The sequence below is a fragment of the Protopterus annectens genome, chromosome 11.part0 (genome assembly GCF_019279795.1).
Source record: "Protopterus annectens isolate FY-2018-M chromosome 11.part0, PAN1.0, whole genome shotgun sequence".
Taxonomy (NCBI): Eukaryota; Metazoa; Chordata; order Ceratodontiformes; family Protopteridae; genus Protopterus; species Protopterus annectens.
Genome location: NC_056745.1, coordinates 1310453502 through 1310472582, shown reverse-complemented (window position 1 = coordinate 1310472582; position 19081 = coordinate 1310453502). Strand labels below are relative to the sequence as shown.

Sequence of the window (19081 nt, the reverse complement as noted above, 5' to 3'; positions counted from 1 at the left end):
AAACAGATTTTTTTAGTAATAAGAAAGGTGGCAAGGATCATTTAAGCTTTGTATAGTGGAAGCTTTAGTGACAAAAGAGAAGGTTTAAAGTGATAGTATTAGTAGTCAAACTGCAGACAGTATTAGTAGGGGAGAAAAAGAGTATAGGAGTAAAGTTAGAAAAGTTACATAGTTAAGTATGTAATATAAAGGTACAGGCTTGGTAAGAATGGTATAAGATAAATGCTGATGAGTGAAAAGATAAAGGTAGTAGGTGAAACTAAAGAGGTGGTGGGAGGAAGGGGAGCTACAGTAAAACAGACAAAGAGAAACAAGGATAGGGGTTAGGAAGAGTGGACTGCAGAGTGAGAGGAAAGTTAGATTGCGAACAGGGACAGGTTACTTGATCTTGATAGATGTTCTCACACTTTGAATGTGAACGTTTTGAGGTTTGGCATAGTACTAAATGTCTAAGGGTAGCGTGTTCCATAATTTGGTAACTGAGTAGGAGTATAAAGACTGTCTGACAGTTTTGTTTGATTTATAGAGAGTTAGGATTTTTTTTCTCAGAGCGTAGAGCTCAATCTGGTATACCTGTTTGGAGTAAGGAATTTATGGCAGGACAGGATTCAGAGTTATAGATAATTTTATGGGCCATTGCCAGTTGTAGGTAGTTAGGTTTTAGGGAGAGTTTTAGCCAGTTAAAGGATGTAAGAGCAGTACAATGGTGTTTATAGAAAGGAGATCCTGTTGCAAAAAAGAAGTTACGTACTCACCATAATATTCCATCAGAGTAGTTCTACTTCATTTGTCTTCAACCTGTGGGTCCTCGGATCCAACACGGCTGCATTTTCCAGCTACGGCTCCGAACTCCATGCTCCTCTCCCCCTACTCATAATGCCCGCAGTCTCCCTTCAGATCGAGTTTGCTGTCCAACATATAACAATTACCCGATCACACAAGGACTCGTCCTTCAAGAAAAACTTACTACCAGATCCCTTATCTTCCAGCATAAGCAAAGATCCTGACAGAAAGGGACCAAAACAAGGGACATATATTATCCTGAAGCATAAGGTCAGGGGGAATGGGGGGGGGGGCAGTTGAAGACAAATGAAGTAAAACTACTCAGATGGAATGTTATAGTGAGTACATAACTTCTTTATCTGAAGTAGTTTACTTAATTTGATCTTCAACTTGTGGGACAGAGTCCTCAGCTACCTAATCCTTGGCCACCCCTCATGGAAGGATATTCTGGAGCACCACAGAGCCAAAGGATGCTCTACTTCTAGAAACCAAATCTAGCTTATAATGAGAAATAAAGGTGTGAGAGGAAGCCCAAGTGGCAGCTGAACAAATATCATCCAAAGAGACCCTAGACCAAAAGGCGGCAGACGTAGCCATGGCAGGTCAAATGAGCCTTCACTTTTCCTGAAAGAGACAAACCTCTATCCGAATAAGCCCGGGCAATGCATAGAAAAATCCAGCGAGCAACAGTCACTTTTGAAACAGGTTTGCCTGAAAAGGGCTTGGCATAGGACACAAAATGTTGATCAGACTTGCATAAAGATTTAGTCCTGTGTAAATAAAATTACAACTGCCTATGAACATCTAAACAATGTAATTTGTTTTCCCCTTTGTTCTGATAGTTCAAAAAAAATACTGGCAAATTGATAGTCTGATTGATATTAGCCTCCAAGGCTACCATACGAAGTAAAGACATATTAGTACTTAGTGAGACTCCAACTTTGTGGAAGATCATATAAGGGACTTTGATGGAAAGAGCTTGGAGTTCAGACACCCTTCTAGCGGATGTAATGGCAACCAGAAAATCAGTTTTCCAGGACAAAAATTGCAGATCCACAGAGGCTGCAGGTTCAAAGGGAGGAAAAACTAACGACTGCAACAACAAAGTGAGGCCCCACGGAGGAATGGGATCCTTGACCGGAGGTCTGAGGAGGAATACACCTGTGAGAAAGGTCTTACAGATTTTCGAAGAAACTAAAGACAACATATCCAACCCAGCATGAAAATTAGAAATTGCAGCTAGTTAGACCTTCACCATAAAAGAACTAGCACCTTGATGAAAAATGCTAGCTAAAAACTCTAGAACTGCTGTAAGTGGTGCAGTGAAAGGATCCGAAGACCTCTGAACGGCCCGCATCGAAAAACATTTCCATTTACTGCAATAGATTTTCCTAGTGTATGACTTATTAGCCGCCCCCAGAATGGATTTAACTGGAGAAGACAAACTGGGAGTATTAAGAATCGTGAGAACTGCAGCAGCGAAGCTGTGAGCTTCAGACTGTCCAGGTCTGGATTAGGGATCCCTGTGGGATGACACAGCAGATCCGGGACCAGATCCAAAGTCCATGGAGGGACAACTAGATGAGACTGGTGTAAGGGAAACCAAACCTGTCGAGGCCAGAATGGGGCGATGAGGATCACAGTGCTCCTCAGCCTTCGAGCTTTCTGCAGAAACTTTGACATAAGGGGAAGAGGAGGATATGCATAAAGGAGCCCAGTAGGCCAAGCATGAATCAGAGCATCTCTGGGGGCTTCCCCGGGCAGGGGGTTCAGAGCGAAGTACAGTACAGTTGTGTACCTACCATAAATGTAGAGGTTCGAGTGTATTCACTGTTGCAGTCATTACACTTGGGTTATCCTGCTGGCAGGCAACCCGCAGTCGGCCCGAGTTCCAAAGTCTTGGTCCGACGTCGGTTGCTGTCGCCTCTTCCCTGACGTCAATGCGCCAGGGGTATAAAAGTTGCAACCGACGCCATTTTCTTCAGTTTTTCTTGCCCCAGATGTCAGGTGCCCCCAGGTAGGAAGGCTGGAAAGAAAAGATTATGCCAAAAAACATGCATATATTACCATAAACATTTCTTTCATCTACAAGCAAATACACCACATAGGTAGTATAGAGATGAGAAGTATAGAAAAGTCCCAGCAATGGAAAAAGGGGGATGGTGGGTGGGTAGCCTGGACTGCAACAGTGAATAAGCTCGAACATCTACATTTATGGTAGGTACACAACTGTACTATGTTCATCGTGTTTCACTGTTGCAGTCATTACACTTGGGTAGAATCCCAAAGCTGAGGTTGGGTGGCTGGGTCTAAATTGGATTTGGAGAGCTAACAAGCCCTGCAGGACTGCAGTGGCAAAGCCCGCTCTGGATTTAGAGTAGAGAGGTAAGTGGTAGTGCTTGGTGAAAGTGTGCACTGAGCTCCAGGCTGCAGCTTCTAAAATGTCTTTGGTTGGTACTCCTCTGAGGAAAGCTGCTGAAGTGGCTGCTGCTCTGGTAGAATGAGGCCTAATGCCCTTAGGCACTGGTTTGCCATGTTGTGCATAACAGAAGCGGATGCAGTGTCCTATCCATTTCAAGATTGTCTGTTTTGTGATGGGCTTTCCTTGTGATCCTGCAGCATATGCTACAAACAGTTGCTCAGTTTTTCTGAAAGCTTTTGTTTTGTCCAAGTAGAATCATAGCTGTCTGTGTATATCCAAAGTGTGCAGAAGTTTCTCCCCTTTATTCTGGGAATTGTGATAAAAAGTAGGTAAATGAATGGTTTGGTTTAAGGCCACATTGGAGACCACTTTTGGCAAGAATGGTGGGTTTGTCCTAAGAGAAACCCTGTCTTGATGAAAAATGAGGAAAGGTTCCACAGCCATTAATGCCTGTAACTCTGACACTCTTCTTGCTGAAGTTATTGCTAGGAACAGAGCAGTTTTCCATGACAAGAATTTTAGATCAGCTGTGTTGGCTGGTTCAAAAGGACGCAGTGCGAGTTTTTCTAAAACAAAATTGAGGTCCCAAGTAGGTACTGGTGCTCTCCTTGGGGGTCTTATTTTTTGCCCCTCTGAGGTACTGTCGTAGGAGAGGATGTGAAAAAAAGAGGAGGTTCCGTAATGTAATGAGCTGAAATGGCAGAGGCATGGATTTTAATAGATGAGAAGGATAAGCCTTTGTCCAGCATCTCAGTTAAGTATTGTAAAATCTGAGGTATATTAGGGACAAGTGGTTTGAGTCCTTGTGCCTGGTTCCAAGTACAGAATCTCTTCCATTTTTCTGCATAAGATTTCCTAGTGCTGGGTCTCCTGGCTTCTAAAATGACATCCATAACAGCTTTAGAGAGAAGTGCAGTCTGAGTGGCTACATTATCTGCCATGCTGCCAGGTGTAAGGTTCTGAAGTTGACTGTGCAGAATCTGATTGTTTTGTTGTGTCTGAAGATGAGGAATTTGAGGTAGAAGCCAAGCTGGGCCTTGAGACAAACTGTTTAGGATTGGGTACCAGTGCTGGCGTGGCCAGTCTGGTGCAATCAGGATCATTTTTGGCTTTTCTTGTCTGACTTTTAGTAGCACCTTGGTGAGAAGAGGCATTGGAGGGAAGGCATAGACTGTCAGAGGCCTTTCCAGCAGAATGATAGAGCATCCACTTTCCATGTTTGACAGTGATAAGTTCTTGTGCAAACTTTCTGTATTTGATAATTTTGAGGGGAGGCAAAAAGATCTATGTCTGGGTGTCCCCATTTCCTCGTTATCATGTTGAACACTTGTGGATTTAGCTTCCATTCGTGAGGATCCATGAGATTTCTGCTTAGTTCGTCTGCCAGTGTATTTTTTGTTCCTGGCAGGAATTGTGCCTGCAGATGTACTTGACAGGTCAGTGCTGTGTTCCACAATGTCATGGCTTGTCTGCATTGGGGGTAGGAATGTGTGCCCCCTTGCTTATGTACCACATAATTGTGGTATTGTACGTCTTTATTAATAGTTGTCCTGTATGTAGTAGGTCCTTGAAAGCTGTCAGGGCATTCTATACAGCTAGCATCTCTTTTTGATTGATGTGAAGATGCATTTGTTCCTTGGGCCACGTGCCCTGAATACATTTTCCTGCCATATGTGCCCCCACCCCCACCCCCCCAGGCATAATCTGATACATCCGTTGTTATTGTCTGCCTGGCTGTGGGTAAGGTGAAAGGCTGTCCCTTGTTGTAGTGACAGGCCTGGGACCACCATCAAAACTCCTGTTGTAGGCAGGGAATTAAAGTTATGATCGTCTCCAGGCTGTGACAATGCTGAGTCCAAACACTTTTTAGATACCATTGTAGTTTCCTCATATGCAGTTTTGCATATGGAATTAGTAGAATGCAGGATGCCATGTAGCCCAGGGCCTGCAGAATTTTTCTTGCAGGGAGCTGGGTTCTTATTGCCATCATTTGAAAGTAATGAGTCAGTTGCCTTTGCTTGTCTGGCGTGAGATAAGCCATCTGGGCCATTGTATTTAAGCTGACACCCAGGAATATTATCTCTTGAGAGGGCACTAGTTTTGATTTCTTTTCGTTTACTGTGTACCCTAGGCAAATTAGCAATCTTTTTACAAACACCAGATGCTTTAGAAGAATGTCCTTGCTCTCTGCATGAATAATGCAGGCGTCCAAGTAGGGATATATTTGAATTCCTTTTTGTCTGCAAAATGCAATTACTGGTGCCAGGCATTTTGTGAAGACTCTGGGCGCAGTAGATAAGCCAAAGGGCAGTGCAGAGAATTGGTAATGCATTGAGCCTGCTATGAATCCAAGGTATCTTCTGCATGAATGTCTGATTGGGACATGCAGGTATGCCTCCTTGAGGTCCAAAGTAACTAGCCAAGCCTTCTTGTCCAGCATGGGCAGAAGTTGCTGTAGTGTTAACATTTTGAATTTTGGAACATCCAGGAAAGTATTTAGGATTGACAGGTCCAGTATTGGTCCCCAGGCTTTGTCCTTTCTGGGTACTAAGAAAAGTCTTGAGTAAAATCCTTGTCCCTGTTCTTGCTGTGGAACTTTTTGAATAGCTCCCATGTCCATAAGAGCAGCAATCTGTATTTGTGCATCTGCCCATTGGTTTTGTGGCAGGTCTGGCATACCTTTTGGTTTTGGAAGCGTGTGGAAGTGGAACCTGTAACCCTGTGAAACAATATTCAGCACCCAATGATCCTGGGTGATCATGTGCCAGTTTTTTGAGAAAAGTGCTAGCTTTCCCCCTAGGGGTGCTGTCAAAAGGTAAGTGCTTGGCATTTGCAGAGGAAAGTCATTGGGACTGTTTCCTATAAGGTTGAGATTTGTCTTCGCCTCCTTTCGGGGCTGAAGCACCCCATTGTTTAGGTCTGTAGGAGCCTTGGGGCTGAGATCTGCCTCTTTGTGGCCTGTCTGACACTGGAATGGACCAATTTTTGGAAGGCCAGTTTCTACTAAATCTAGGTGGTTGAACCTCTAAGAAATCTTTCACTGTCTGCATTGACTTTGCTTTATCCTCCACTTTCTTTAACACCTCTTCTGCCTTCACACCAAACAAAGTATCATGCTGTAATGGAGCATCCAATAATTTTACTTTAACATGGTCAGGTAAACTTTGTTCTTTCAACCAAGCATGCCTTCGAATAAGAGAGTCTGTAACTGCGGCTCTACAAGAAGCTTCTAATGAATCAAAACCACATTGCAGAGTATGCTTTCCCCCTTGTTCAACTGCATGCAATAAATCCTGCATTTCCTTACTGTCAGGACTTTCTGTATTTGAAACCATTTACTGTTTTAACAATGACATGAGGTACTGCTGGTATTTAAGCATGTGAAACTCACAGTTTAAAGCTCTTACAGCTAAAGTAGCAGAAGTGTAAACTCCCCCCCCCCATCTTTCCAGAGCTCTGGAATCCCTATCCGAGGGGACAGGATTTTTAGCAGTGGAAGCCATAACCCCTTTAGGACCCTGAGAAATTGTTTCTGGGTCTGCAGCTGGATTTTTGTACAGAAATTTATGAGAGTCAGGGACCCTGTAGTACCTGTCTGGCTTGACTGGTGCAGGGGGTAAAGAATCAGGAGACAGACTGGATTCAGAAAAAACATCAATATCAAGCACAGGGGGGATTAGCCAGGGGCCTGTGATGAGGCAATAAAAGGAAGTCTCTAAGCCTTTTCTTGGATTCAGAATAATCCTGGCTCTCCCAATTTAAATGCTCCCTCATGGTGTGTAGGGTTTCCCCAAAAGAATAATCCTCAGGCGGAGAGGCTGAAGGTATGGACTCTTCTGCATCACAGTCCTCATAGGGAGGGAGAGAATATCCCTGATCAGAAGATCAATCAGAAGAAATGGAAACCTGGTCAGAGGAATCATAATCAGTGTCTTGCCTAGGCCTTTTGTCAGGAGGGGGATGTGAACCCCTGATTAAAGTAATTAGGTCTTCGGCCATTTTAAGCATCTGTTTCTTTGGCATGGATTACTGTTCTGGAGAATGCTGTACTTGTTTCCTTGTCTTTAATGGTGTTTTTGACTTTGCCTTTGCTGCTGTAGTGGGCTTAATTGTAAGCTGTGAAGGTCTGAAAACAGCCTCAGAAGCCAATGCCTGCTCAGCGGCTCCGGACCCATCTGAGGGTATAGTTTCCGTAGGCCCAATACCTTGAGTTTCCACAGGCATTGGTGTCTCCACATGGCTGTCAGTTGCGGCCTGTGGCTCTGAGGCAGCGGGTGTCAGGGGCTGCAAAAGCATATCACTGAGAACCGGTGACTGGCCTAGAAGAGGCTTCGTCGTCGGTTTTGGATCTCGGATGCCTGTCCTTTTCTTTGTCTTTGCGTTTTTTATAAATTCCTGTCGTCGGTTGTTCCGACAGCATTATATAATTAAACCTTCGGCCAAAGTAATGTAAAGCAAAATCAAACCGATGTTTGATAGTGCGTTTATTGAATCTAGCACAAAATCGACAACTAGTAACGTCGTGGTCAGGGCCTAAGCAAGGAATACAGTAAGAGTGAAAGTCCTTATGAGGTATTTGCTTCCCACAAGAAATACAATTATTAACTTTTACTGACATCGGTCTGGAGCAAGAAAAAGTTTCCCCAATGGGGTACTTAGCTTTACTGAAGACGTCGGTTCTGAAACTCAATTTTGAAAATCTCAGGAGTCGGCCGACCGGCACTTATGAAATGCTTTTGCTTCGGGCACCGCGCGGCAAGAAAGACTGAAGAAAATGGTGTTGGTTGCAACTTTTATACCCCTGGCGCACTGACGTCAGGGAAGAGGCGACGGCAACCGACGCCGGACCAAGACTTTGGAACTCGGGATGACTGCGGGTCGCCTGCCAGCAGGATAACCCAAGTGTAATGACTGCAACAGTGAAAACACGATGAACATCTTGCTGCTTTCGCGTTGGAAGGAGATGCGAAGAGATCGAAGCAAGGGTGACCCCACTTTAGGAAGATCTGTTCCGGTGCTGAAGGTTTCAGAAACCACTCGTAGGGTATCAGGATGGATCTGCTGAGCCTGTCCGCTATGATGTTGGACCATTCTGGGATGTGCACTGCCACCAGAAAACGGCCGGTGGAGATTGCCTATTCCCATACTCTCAATACTCTCATGGCCTCTCGGCATAAATGGTAAGATCTGGTTCCTCCTGCTTGTTGATATACCAGACTACTGACATGTCTGTCTGAATTGCAATTGTTCTCAGGGGAAGATGAGCATTTAGGAACCGCTCTCATCTCTAGGATGTTGATGTGAAAAAAGGTCTCGGGAGGGGACCACATGCCTTGGACCGTCCTTCCCGAGCAATGCCTCCCCACCCGAGCAGGGAGGCATCTGTGGTCACTGTGGTTTTGGGTGGAGGAGGTTAAAAGGACGTCCTTAGTGGAGATCCGGGGACTGAATCCACCACCAAAGGGAGTTTTGCACGCCTTTGAGATCCTCAATGGAAAGGTCAAAGGGAGGTCTAACAGAGAGCACTGTACCGCTAAAGTCCACTGTAGAACCCTCATGTGGAGGCATGCCATGGGGAGAAGATTTATTGTGGCTGCCATAGAACCTAAAGCTCTTAAGACTGTTTAGGCTGTGGGTGATTGGGTCTGTAGAATATGTAACACGTGAATACTCAAGGTGCGTATCCTGTCTGAGGTGAGGAACACCTTTGGCTGTATTGTGTCCAGCCGTGCCCTAATGAACTCTAAAACCTGGACTGGGTGAAGAGCTGACTTGTTCCAATTGATACTAATGCCCAACTTGTTGGCTAGCAGAAGGAAGGAGTGCCTGGCTTGACATAGTAGATGCTATGAAGGGGAGGCAAAAAGACAATTGTCCAGGTACGGAAAAATCTGAATGCCCTGAAGCCTCAGGTGAGCTGCTACCACTGCCATAACCTTGGTGAACACCCGGGGGGGCTGTGGTGAGACCCAAGGGGAGGGCTCGAAATTGGTAATGACTGGCTCCCAGCCAGAAGTGGAGGAACCTCTGGGAGCACGTGTGCATTTTGATGTGATAGTACGCATCCTTGAGATCAACTGAGCACATCCAGTCTTTTTCCTGCAGAAGGATGGATTGGATCATGACTATCTCGAATTTTGTCTTAGTTACTGACAGGTTCAACTGGGACAGATCCAAAATTGGTCTGAGGTCCCGTCTTTTTTGGCACTAAAAAGAAAGAATAGTTGTGTAAAATCTTACCATAACCATAGATGTCCTTCTCTTCCATGTTGCAGTATTCTAGGTGTGGGATTTCATGCCCTCAGGTGAATCGTATGTCGGCTCCTATACAAAAGCTTCAGCTTGGCTGTTGCAGTGTGCGTGGGACGTCACACGTAGGGCCATGAACCAGGGGCCTTAAATGTGACATCTGCATGCACAATCCTAAGAACTTGAAGGTCAGCAGACAGAGAAGGCGACCCAGCAGGAGGAATGCCAGTTGTTTCCAGGTGTGTGACTTGGAGACAGTACAGTTTTGTACCTACCATAAATGTAGATGTCCGATAGATATGCAACTGCAGTCATAACATATGGGTTGTCCTGCCTCAGGCAGCCCTCGGTCGGCCGGATTCCAAAGTTTGGGTCCGACGTCGGCTGATGTCGCATTTCTCTCTGACGTCAGAGCGGCTGGAGTATATAAGCATCAGCCGATGCCATCTTCTTCAGTGTTTCTTGCCCCAGATGCCAGGTGCCCTCCAAGGAAGGCTGTAATCAAATTGGAAGACAATAATAGGTTTCCAGACAGTAAATAAGCAATAAACAGATACACCATAACAGATATCCCCAGCTAAGGATAACAGGGAGAAGAGTGGACCCAAGGCATAGAGGGAAAACCCGACTGCAGTTGCATATCTATCGGACATCTACATTTATGGTAGGTACAAAACTGTACTATGTCCTTCAAGAATGCAACTGCAGTCATAACATATGGGGTGAATACCATAGCTTAGCTGGGGGAGGTGGTATGCTCTAAGAAAAGGATGGTGTAGCTATCAATCCCTGCAGGACTGCCGAAGCAAAGCCTGCTCTGGATCTGGAATATAAAGGGAGGTTGTAGTGTTTGGAAAATGTATGCACGGAGCTCCATGTAGCAGCTTCTAGAATGTCTTTTGTAGGCACCCCTCTTAAGAATGCTGTAGAGGTGGCTGTAGCTCTGGTGGAGTGTGGTCTGACATTGGCTGGCACACTCTTTCCATGGAAGGAATAACAGAATCTGATGCAATGTCCAATCCATTTTGAAATTGTCTGTTTGGAAATTGCTTTTCCTTGTACTCCAGGGGCGTAGGCTACAAAAAGCTGATCAGACTTCCTACTGGTCTTGGTTCTGTCTAGGTATGTCCAAGGTATGTAACAGTCTTTCCCCTTTGTTCTCAGGATTGGGAAAGAAAGAAGGCAGATGAATTGCTTGATTTAAAGAAACCCTAGATACCACTTTTGGCAGAAAGGTAGGGTTGGTTCGTAAGGAGACCCTGTCTCTGTGAAAAGTTATGAATGGTGATATTGCCATTAGGGCCTGTAATTCCGAAACCCTTCTGCTGAGGTAATGGCCAGCAGGAAAGCTGTCTTCCAGGAAAGAAACTGTAAATCCACAGAAGCTGCTGGCTCGAAGGGAGGTAGAGTCAATGTTTCTAGGACAAAATTGAGGTCCCAAGCTGGTACTGGTGCCTTTCTTGGGGGCTTTATATTCTTGATTCCTCTAAGAAATTGCCTTAACAAAGGATGTGAAAACACAGGTGGATCAGTGTTGTATCTAGCTGAGATAGCTGAAGCATGTATTTTTACGGAAGAGTATGAGAGTCCGTTATGTACCATATTTGCCAAGTATTCCAGAATGAGTGGAATGCTCAAAAGTGATGCATCATGACCCTTGTTGGCATTCCAAATGCTGAATCTCTTCCATTTGGCTGAGTAAGCCTTTCTAGTGGATGGTCTGCGGGCTTGTTAGTATCCGCTGAACTTCCTTGGAGAGAGGTAAATTGAGGTTATTTATGGGATCTCCCAAGCTGTTAGCTGTAGCGTCTGGATGTTGGGATGAACTGTCCTGAAGTTGTGTTGAGTCAAAAGTTGGGGCCATTGGGGAAGGGCCCATGTTTTGTTGTGACATATGCTCCGTAGTAGTGGGTACCAGTGTTGTCTTGGCCAGTCTGGAGCTATTAGGATCCCCTTCGGCTGCACTGCTTTGATCTTTAGTAACACTGTGGTCATCAGTGGCAGAGGTGGAAATGCATAGATTATTAGGGAGCTCCAGTTGAATGAGAGAGCATCTATTTTCCATGCTTGTGGATGATATGTCCTTGAGCAGAACTTTTGTAAGTGATGATTGAGGTGGGAGGCAAATAGGTCTACGTCCGGCCTGCCCCATGTCGATGCGAGTCGTATAAAAATGTCTGGATGTAGCCTCCATTCGTGGGGGTCTAGGAAATTCCTGCTTAGACTGTCCGCCAGAACATTGTCTTTGCCTGGAACAAACTGGGATTGTAACTGTATGTTTAAACTAAGTGATTTTTCCCAAAGATTCATTGTCAGTCTGCAAAGGGGGTAAGAATGAGTGCCCCCCTGCTTGTTTATGTACCACATCACAGTGGTGTTGTCTGTCCGGATTAGTAGGTGGCCTTGTTGAAGTTGTTGTCCAAAGGCCTCGATGGCATGCATTACTGCCAGCATTTCTTTTTGGTTGATATGCAGATGTGTTTCCTTTGGAGACCATTGTCCTTGAATACATCTGCCCTCCATGTGCGCCCCCCATCCAAGGTCTGAGGCGTCTGTGGTCATGGTCTGTGTTATCTGAGGTTTTTTGAACGACATACCTGTGTTTGACTGGCTTACTGTGGCCCACCATAAAAATTCCTTTTGAAGACATGGAATGAGCGGAATAGTTGCTTCTAGGTTGTTGCTGTGCTGAGACCATAAACTTTTTAGGTACCATTGAAGCTTTCTCATGTGTAGTCTTGCTAGTGGAACCAGGAGAATGCAGGATGCCATGTAACTCAGGGCCTGTAGGAATCTCCTTGCAGTCATCTGGGTGAGCTTTGCTAAACTTTTGAAGTAATGAGTTAACTTCTTTTGCTTGTCTTCTGTCAGGTAAGCCATTTGAGAGGCTGTGTCTAGTTTGGCTCCTAAGAACGTTATTTGCTGGGATGGCTGAAGTCTTGACTTTTGAAAGTTGACTGTGTATCCCAGAGCCTGTAGCAAGTGTATGACATAATTCAAGTTTTTTGTCAAGGTTAGTTTGTTGTCCGCTTGTATGAGGCAATCGTCCAGGTATGGGTAGATTTGAATCCCCTGGAGCCTGCAATGAGCAATTACTGATGCCAGGCATTTCGTGAATACTCTGGGCGCAGTAGATAAGCCAAATGGCAATGCTGAGAATTGATAATGCTCTGGCCCTGCAAGAAATCTGAGGTATCTTCTGCAGCTGTGTCTAATAGGGGACATGCAGTTATGCCTCCTTGAGGTCCAGAGTAATCAGCCAAGACCTCTTGCCCAGCATGGGAAGGAGTTGCTGTAGAGTCAGCATTTTGAACTTTGGTACTATGAGAAAAGTGTTTAAAGCGGACAAGTCCAGTATTGGTCTCCATTGAGTTTCTTTTCTTGGAACAAGGAACAGTCTTGAATAAAACCCCTGACCTTGTTCTTGTTGTGGAACTTTTTCTATTGCTTTGATCTGAGCAAGCAGAGAAATTTGCTTCATAGCCTCTGCCCTCTGATTTTGTGGGAGGTTTGGCATGCCTTGTTTTCTTGGCAAGGTATGAAAATGGAACCTGCAACCATGGTCTATAATGTCCAAAATCCATTTGTCTTTTGTCAGTTTGTGCCAATTTTTTGAAAACAGAGATAATTTTCCGCCCAATGGAGCTTCTGTTTGCTCCTTGGTCAGCGGAACTACAGGAAAGTCATTGAGATTGTCCCTGCGGGGCAGGAGAAACCCCTGTGTCACTTCTTTGGTTTACTGGTTGCCATTGTCGTCCCCCTGTAGGATCCTCTGTATTGCCCTCTTCCTCAGGCACGCCTGTTTTTGCCCTTTGAAATCTTTCAGGATTAGGAAAAGACCAGTTTTTAGAAGGTCAGTTCCTGCTGAATCTGGGTGGCTGTACCTGGAGGAAATCTTTGACTGTCTGAACTGACTTGGCTTTTTCCTCAATGGACTTTAACACATCTTTAGCATTAGCACCAAAAAGCTTGTTCTTTTCCAAGGGTGCATCAAGAAGTTTTGCCTTAACATGATCTGGTAAAGGTTGTTCTTTTAGCCATGCATGTCTAAGAATGACCGCCCCTGTCATAGCTGCCCAACATGAAGCTTCCAATGCATCATATCCACACTGTAGAAAGTGATTGCTAACCTGCTGAGAATTATGAACAGCCTCTTGCAAAGACTTCCTATCTAAAGGTTCAGGAGAGGCCAATTTTTTCTGTAAATCACCTAACAGGAAATCCTGATACTGAAACATGTGAAAGAGACAATTGAGAGCTCTCATAGATAAAGTAGTGGAGGTGTAAACCTTCTTCCCCCAACTCTCTAAGGACCTTGCTTCCCTGTCGGAAGGCAAAGGGTTTTTGGAGGTGGTAGCTGAAACCCCTTTAGGCCCCTGGGAAATTGATTCTAAATCAACAGCATGGGCCCTAAAGAAATGAGAATGGGTTTCTGGGACCCTATAGTATCTGTCAGGCTTGACAGGAGCAGGAGGAAGAGTATCAGGGGTAACACTGGAGTCAGAGTTTAGATCATCCAAAACATCAAGCACAGGAGGTATAGCTAAGGGTCTGTGTTGGGGCTTTTTAAGGAAGGTTCAAAGGCGCTTTCTGGAATCTGAATATTCCTGGCCTTGCCACTTAAAATGCTCCCTCATGGAATGCAGAACTTCCCCAAAAGAAATATCCTCAGGAGGAGAGGCCGAGGGAATGGAGTCCTCTGCATCTGAATCCTCATAGGTCTGGAAGGGCTCTTCCTGGCTTTCGGAGTGAACAGAGTCCTCAGAATCTTCATCTGTAGGAAGAGGGTCAAGAGGGTTCAACCCTGGGCCTCTTATCAGGAGGAGGCTGGGATCCTCTCTCAGGATGGGCCTGGGAACCTCTGATCAGGGAAATTAAATCTGCAGCCATAGCCATGATTTGAGTTTCAGGAGTAGGCTGAGGTAAGGTTTTAGCAGTAAGATGCTTGGACTTGCTGTCTGCCTTAGCACGTGTGTAGGCCTTGATAGACATGGACGTGGGAGGCCTAGCCGCTCCCCGTGCAGGAGTGACCTTATCAACAGCAATGGTCTCGGGCATTTCCTCGGTTTCAGTATCCGGGGGAAAGTCAATAACTGGCGTCGGAGTGGCCTCCGGTATCGGAGGTATCGGTAATGCAGTGTCTTCGGTTCGGAGCGGTGGAATAACCGCCTCAGAGGGAACCGGGGCACTCGCGGTTAGTTTTGGCGTGGTGTCGGTGGAAGACGCGGGCCGAGGATGTCGGTCCCGGTCTTTTAGTTTCTTAGGAGTCTGCATTGTCGGATGTTCCGACGGCATTGTATAATCAAATTTTTCGCCGAAAAAGTCTTCAGCGAACTCCGCCCGGCGCCTGAGAGTGCGCTTATTGAAGCGAGCACAGGCGGCACAGGCCGAGATGTCGAGGTCTGGGCCAAGGCAAGGGAGGCAGTAAGAGTGGAAATCCTTATGAGGTATTTGTTTACCACAAGACAAACAATTATTTACTTTTTCAGTAATTTCTGACATCGGCTGAGGCAAGAAAAAGGTCCCCAACGGGGTACTTAGCTTTTTTGATGACTTCGGTTTCGAAGAATACAGGAGCTGACCGACCAGCACTTGCGAACTGCTTCTGCTTCGGGCACCGCGCGGCAAGAAAGACTGAAGAAGATGGCGTTGGCTGATGCTTATGTACTCCAGCCGCTCTGACGTCGGAGAGAAATGCGACATCAGCCGACGTCGGACCCAGACTTTGGAATCCGGCCGACCGAGGGCTGCCTGAGGCAGGACAACCCATATGTTATGACTGCAGTTGCATTCTTGAAGGACATCTCTTTCTTGCAGAAGAAACAGTGCACTATATAAGCATATTGAGAATAATCCCTCACATTGTTTCAAATTTGTTGTCATTGAAAAAGTCCCACAGGACCCCAGAGGAGGACCTTGGGAAAACTTGTTAGACTTCAAAGAGCTATGTTGGCAGATCAGGTTAAATGCTTTATGTGCACCTGGTTTAAATGATGGTTTATCTAGAGTCAGTTTTTTAAAACTGCGCTCATACAAGGTTTTGTTTTTTAATCACCATCGGACAGTAAGGCACAATGAGTGTATATTTTAGCTTTTTTTGTTATTTAATATGTTGTTGTGGTGTTTAAGTTTTAATACATAACATTTTTTGTTTTATTTCTTTAAGAGGGTTTCCATTTTGTATGTTTTTAAATGCATCAGTTGGGCTTTTACTGGATTATTTTATCACATGACTCATTGAATTAAAGTATTTAAAACACATGTGGTCATTGATTCTAGTATTCTGAAGAAGTCTGTTATATTCTGACAAAAGCGCTAAAAATAAAGCTGTGTTTTTGCACACTTTGATTTTTGCTGTTTATGAGTGCTTCTTGCAAGATTGGTGATTTGTGTCTGGTGTCAGTATTGTTCTCAGTTTTCGTTTGGGTTACTGGTTTGTGAAGCATACCAATGACATCATAAAATTTCCCACAAACTTGGGAAAAAACAAAGGTATAAAGAAATACTCAAAGAAGAAGAAGAAGAAAAAAAAAGAAGATTAGGCCTAGGAGAAAAACGACAACTGTACAAAATATAGAATTATAAAGAAAGTTTTTATATAATGAGAGAGAGGTAGAGATAGGGGAGATAGGAGCAAAAACAGAGAAGAAATGAAAGGGTAATCCTAAGCAAAATTTAGACTTATCTGACAAAAAGTAAAGCTTGAGCTATGAAGAAACCACATCTGTTTGCTGAAGCGGCAAACAAGAAAAAGTAATTTGGAGCTTGGGAGAAGATTATAGGTAAGGGGAGGAGGCTTGAGCTACAGATCCGAAGTCTGGGAAGTGGCAGAAGTCGGATCCGTAACCCACAGGCTGAGGAATGGATGAAAAAGGCAAGATTATATTTTGGACACTATTGTTATGATCTTAGGCTTCAGTCTGTCTGATGTTAGAGCATTAACACATATAGGAATCAAACCATTCTGCAAAATAATACATTTTGAAACGTGTACTAGCAGAAAAAAAAATGTTAATACATGTGAAAGGAGAAGTAATACATGCCCTTGGAAGGAATATGTTTAACAAAATTTAAATGCAGACTTAAAAAGAAAACTGTTACAATTTAGAATGACTGAGACAGAAGACGTAGTTTAAAATTATTTTTGTAAACTTATATTAGAATGTGCACATTATTAAAGGTGTGGATTACAGAAAAGTATGGAAGGGAGAAGGGGAAGTTTATGTAACTTTTAAAAATAGAAAATAAGTTGCAGCATGTGTCTAATGTGACAGCAATAAATGAGTAAAAGTTAGTGCTACGTACTGGGGACAGCTACAAGAATGTTGTGAGAATGAATCACATTTAATCCGGGATTCTCCAAGAAAGAATCTTTGGACAGTGTGGGGAGTTTGAGCATTCCAGAAAAAAATGTAAACTGTGTTGTAGAAATGCAGAAGTATGGGGCATTCTTGGTTTGACTTCCACTAATTAATGAAGTGAAAGTCAGGAAAATGAAGGATAAGAACAAGTTGTTATACAAGAAAGGATAGAGGTGAACAATGAAAGGGCAGGGTGCATGATGAGGAACTATAAGGTGAAAATATAAAAAAAAAGATGAACTAGATGCAGTCCACAAACTAATAAATGAAAAAGAGACACGTATAGAAATGGGAAACAAATTAGGGGAATTAGAAACAGAGAAAGATGAAAAGATAGATGCAAGCATCGAAATCAGAAAGAAAAAAAAAAAGTTGGAGGGTTCTATTGTTGGTTGGATGAGGAGGGGAGAAAAAAACGAGTCTGAGAAATGAGCTTAAAAAAACAGAAAAAAAATTAATATGTATAGTATCACTGAATATGAATAGCATGAACAATTATGGTAGAAAAATGCTGGGGTTTGAATGGCGTGGAAAAAATAGATGCAGAGGTAATTTATTTGCTTAATAGTTTGTTATAAGACATATAGTTAAAATGAAAAGGGTAGAGTTTGAGATAATGTAGAAAAGAAAAATGATGTGGACTATTGGGTATGATATGTTAAGGTGTTACAGTGTTACTAAAAATGAAGAGATTAAAATATCACAAAAATGGTGGTGGTGGCAGGGAGAGTTTTAATGTGATGTAAGAATGGGGTTTAGAACAGTAGTAGTCTATGCATATATAAATGCAAATGAAAAAAATGAGGAAATTCAAAGTAATGGGATAGCAAATATGTCTGTTTTAAGACCAACTGTAATTTAAGAAAGAAGAAAGGGGAAACAGAAAAAGATGAAAAATAAAGTAGAAGTAGCAAATAATGGTAGAAGAATAGGTATAAGAGAGGGTACTTAGTGAGATGAGCTATACTTTGTTTTTCAGAAGACAGGAAAGAAGTAAAGATGGAATTAGAGAAGTAAAGTTTACAAATCACAGGGGTGTAATGGCAATAACAGGACAGAAAGAAGACTTAATAAAGTGAAAAGGGTTAAGAAGGCTGGCAGGAAAAATTGCAGGAATGCAATGTCTTAAAAAAGGTAGGACAACTAGGAAGATCACATGACAAAGCCATTTTACACAAGTCTGAAAAAGTGGTAGATGCTGTATAAAGTAAAGTTTTAAATATGTATTTAATGTGAAGACAGAAAAAGTGAGCAAACAGGAGGAGGATCAACTGACACACAAAAGATACATTTGTAAAAAAGTTGTGGAGAAGTGTGTGTGTGTGTGTGGGAGGTCTGGAAAAAGAATAAAATCATTTATATAAATATCAGAAAAAATAGAAAGAATGACTTGGATAAAAGATGTTACTTGAAAGGGAGAAAAGATGCTCACGCATTTTAGGTAAGAAACTGGGATATAATGAGAGAAAAATTAATATAATGGGTGGAAAATGAACAGCTAAAATATAAACAAAAGATAATTATGAATTTAGTTGAAAGGTATATACAGACTCTGCATGAGAAAAAAATGCAAGAAGGATGCACGACAAGTAAGGAAGATGGAAAAAAAAAAAAAAGAAAAAGGTAATAGAAAAAAGAAAAACAAAGAGGAAATAGAGAGCGCTATAAAGGAAATTAAATAATCTGCACCAGGTCCAGATGGATAAGAGTACAGTTTTTAAAAAGAAATGTCAGATGATCAAAATGATGCTTCTCTGTAAATACTGAATGAATGGATGGATGGAGAGCAGAATAAAACGTTTCCTCTACTCCTATAAAATTGCCAGGTACTGCAACAATCTTTGTCAGCACATCTTACATAATCCAAACCTGCCCACATTTAAAACTATCCTGAAACATTATCTAAATGCTAACTGACTTTGCACCTGTACTGCACTCCTGGGTAGCTTTACTTCATTCTATTTACTTCTCTTCTCGTGCACAAGATATCCCTTTTCTGCTCATTTTTTTGTATTACTTGCATATTTGCTCTTTTGGATACTGTACACTTTAACCAACTTTAAAATTTGTACCCAACATATTTTTTACTGTGTAAAGTTTGCTATTCCTTCTAATTCTTCTGTGATCTTGTAACATATTTTTAACATACTTTTGATATTTTAACTACTTACATGCACTTTAATTTATACTGTTCTGGAGCTATTATCCCCGGGTCTCCACTGAAAAAAGGTTTTTAACCTAGTTGGGACACTACTCGGTTAACAAA

General features: G+C 43.1%; 1 protein-coding gene across 1 annotated transcript in view; it reads right to left on the bottom strand.

Moving 5' to 3' along the window:
- The window catches only part of TNPO3 (transportin 3), a 2808908-nt gene that overhangs the window by 691818 nt on the left and 2098009 nt on the right, over positions 1 to 19081 (bottom strand). The gene's annotated exons all lie outside the window — the stretch shown is intronic.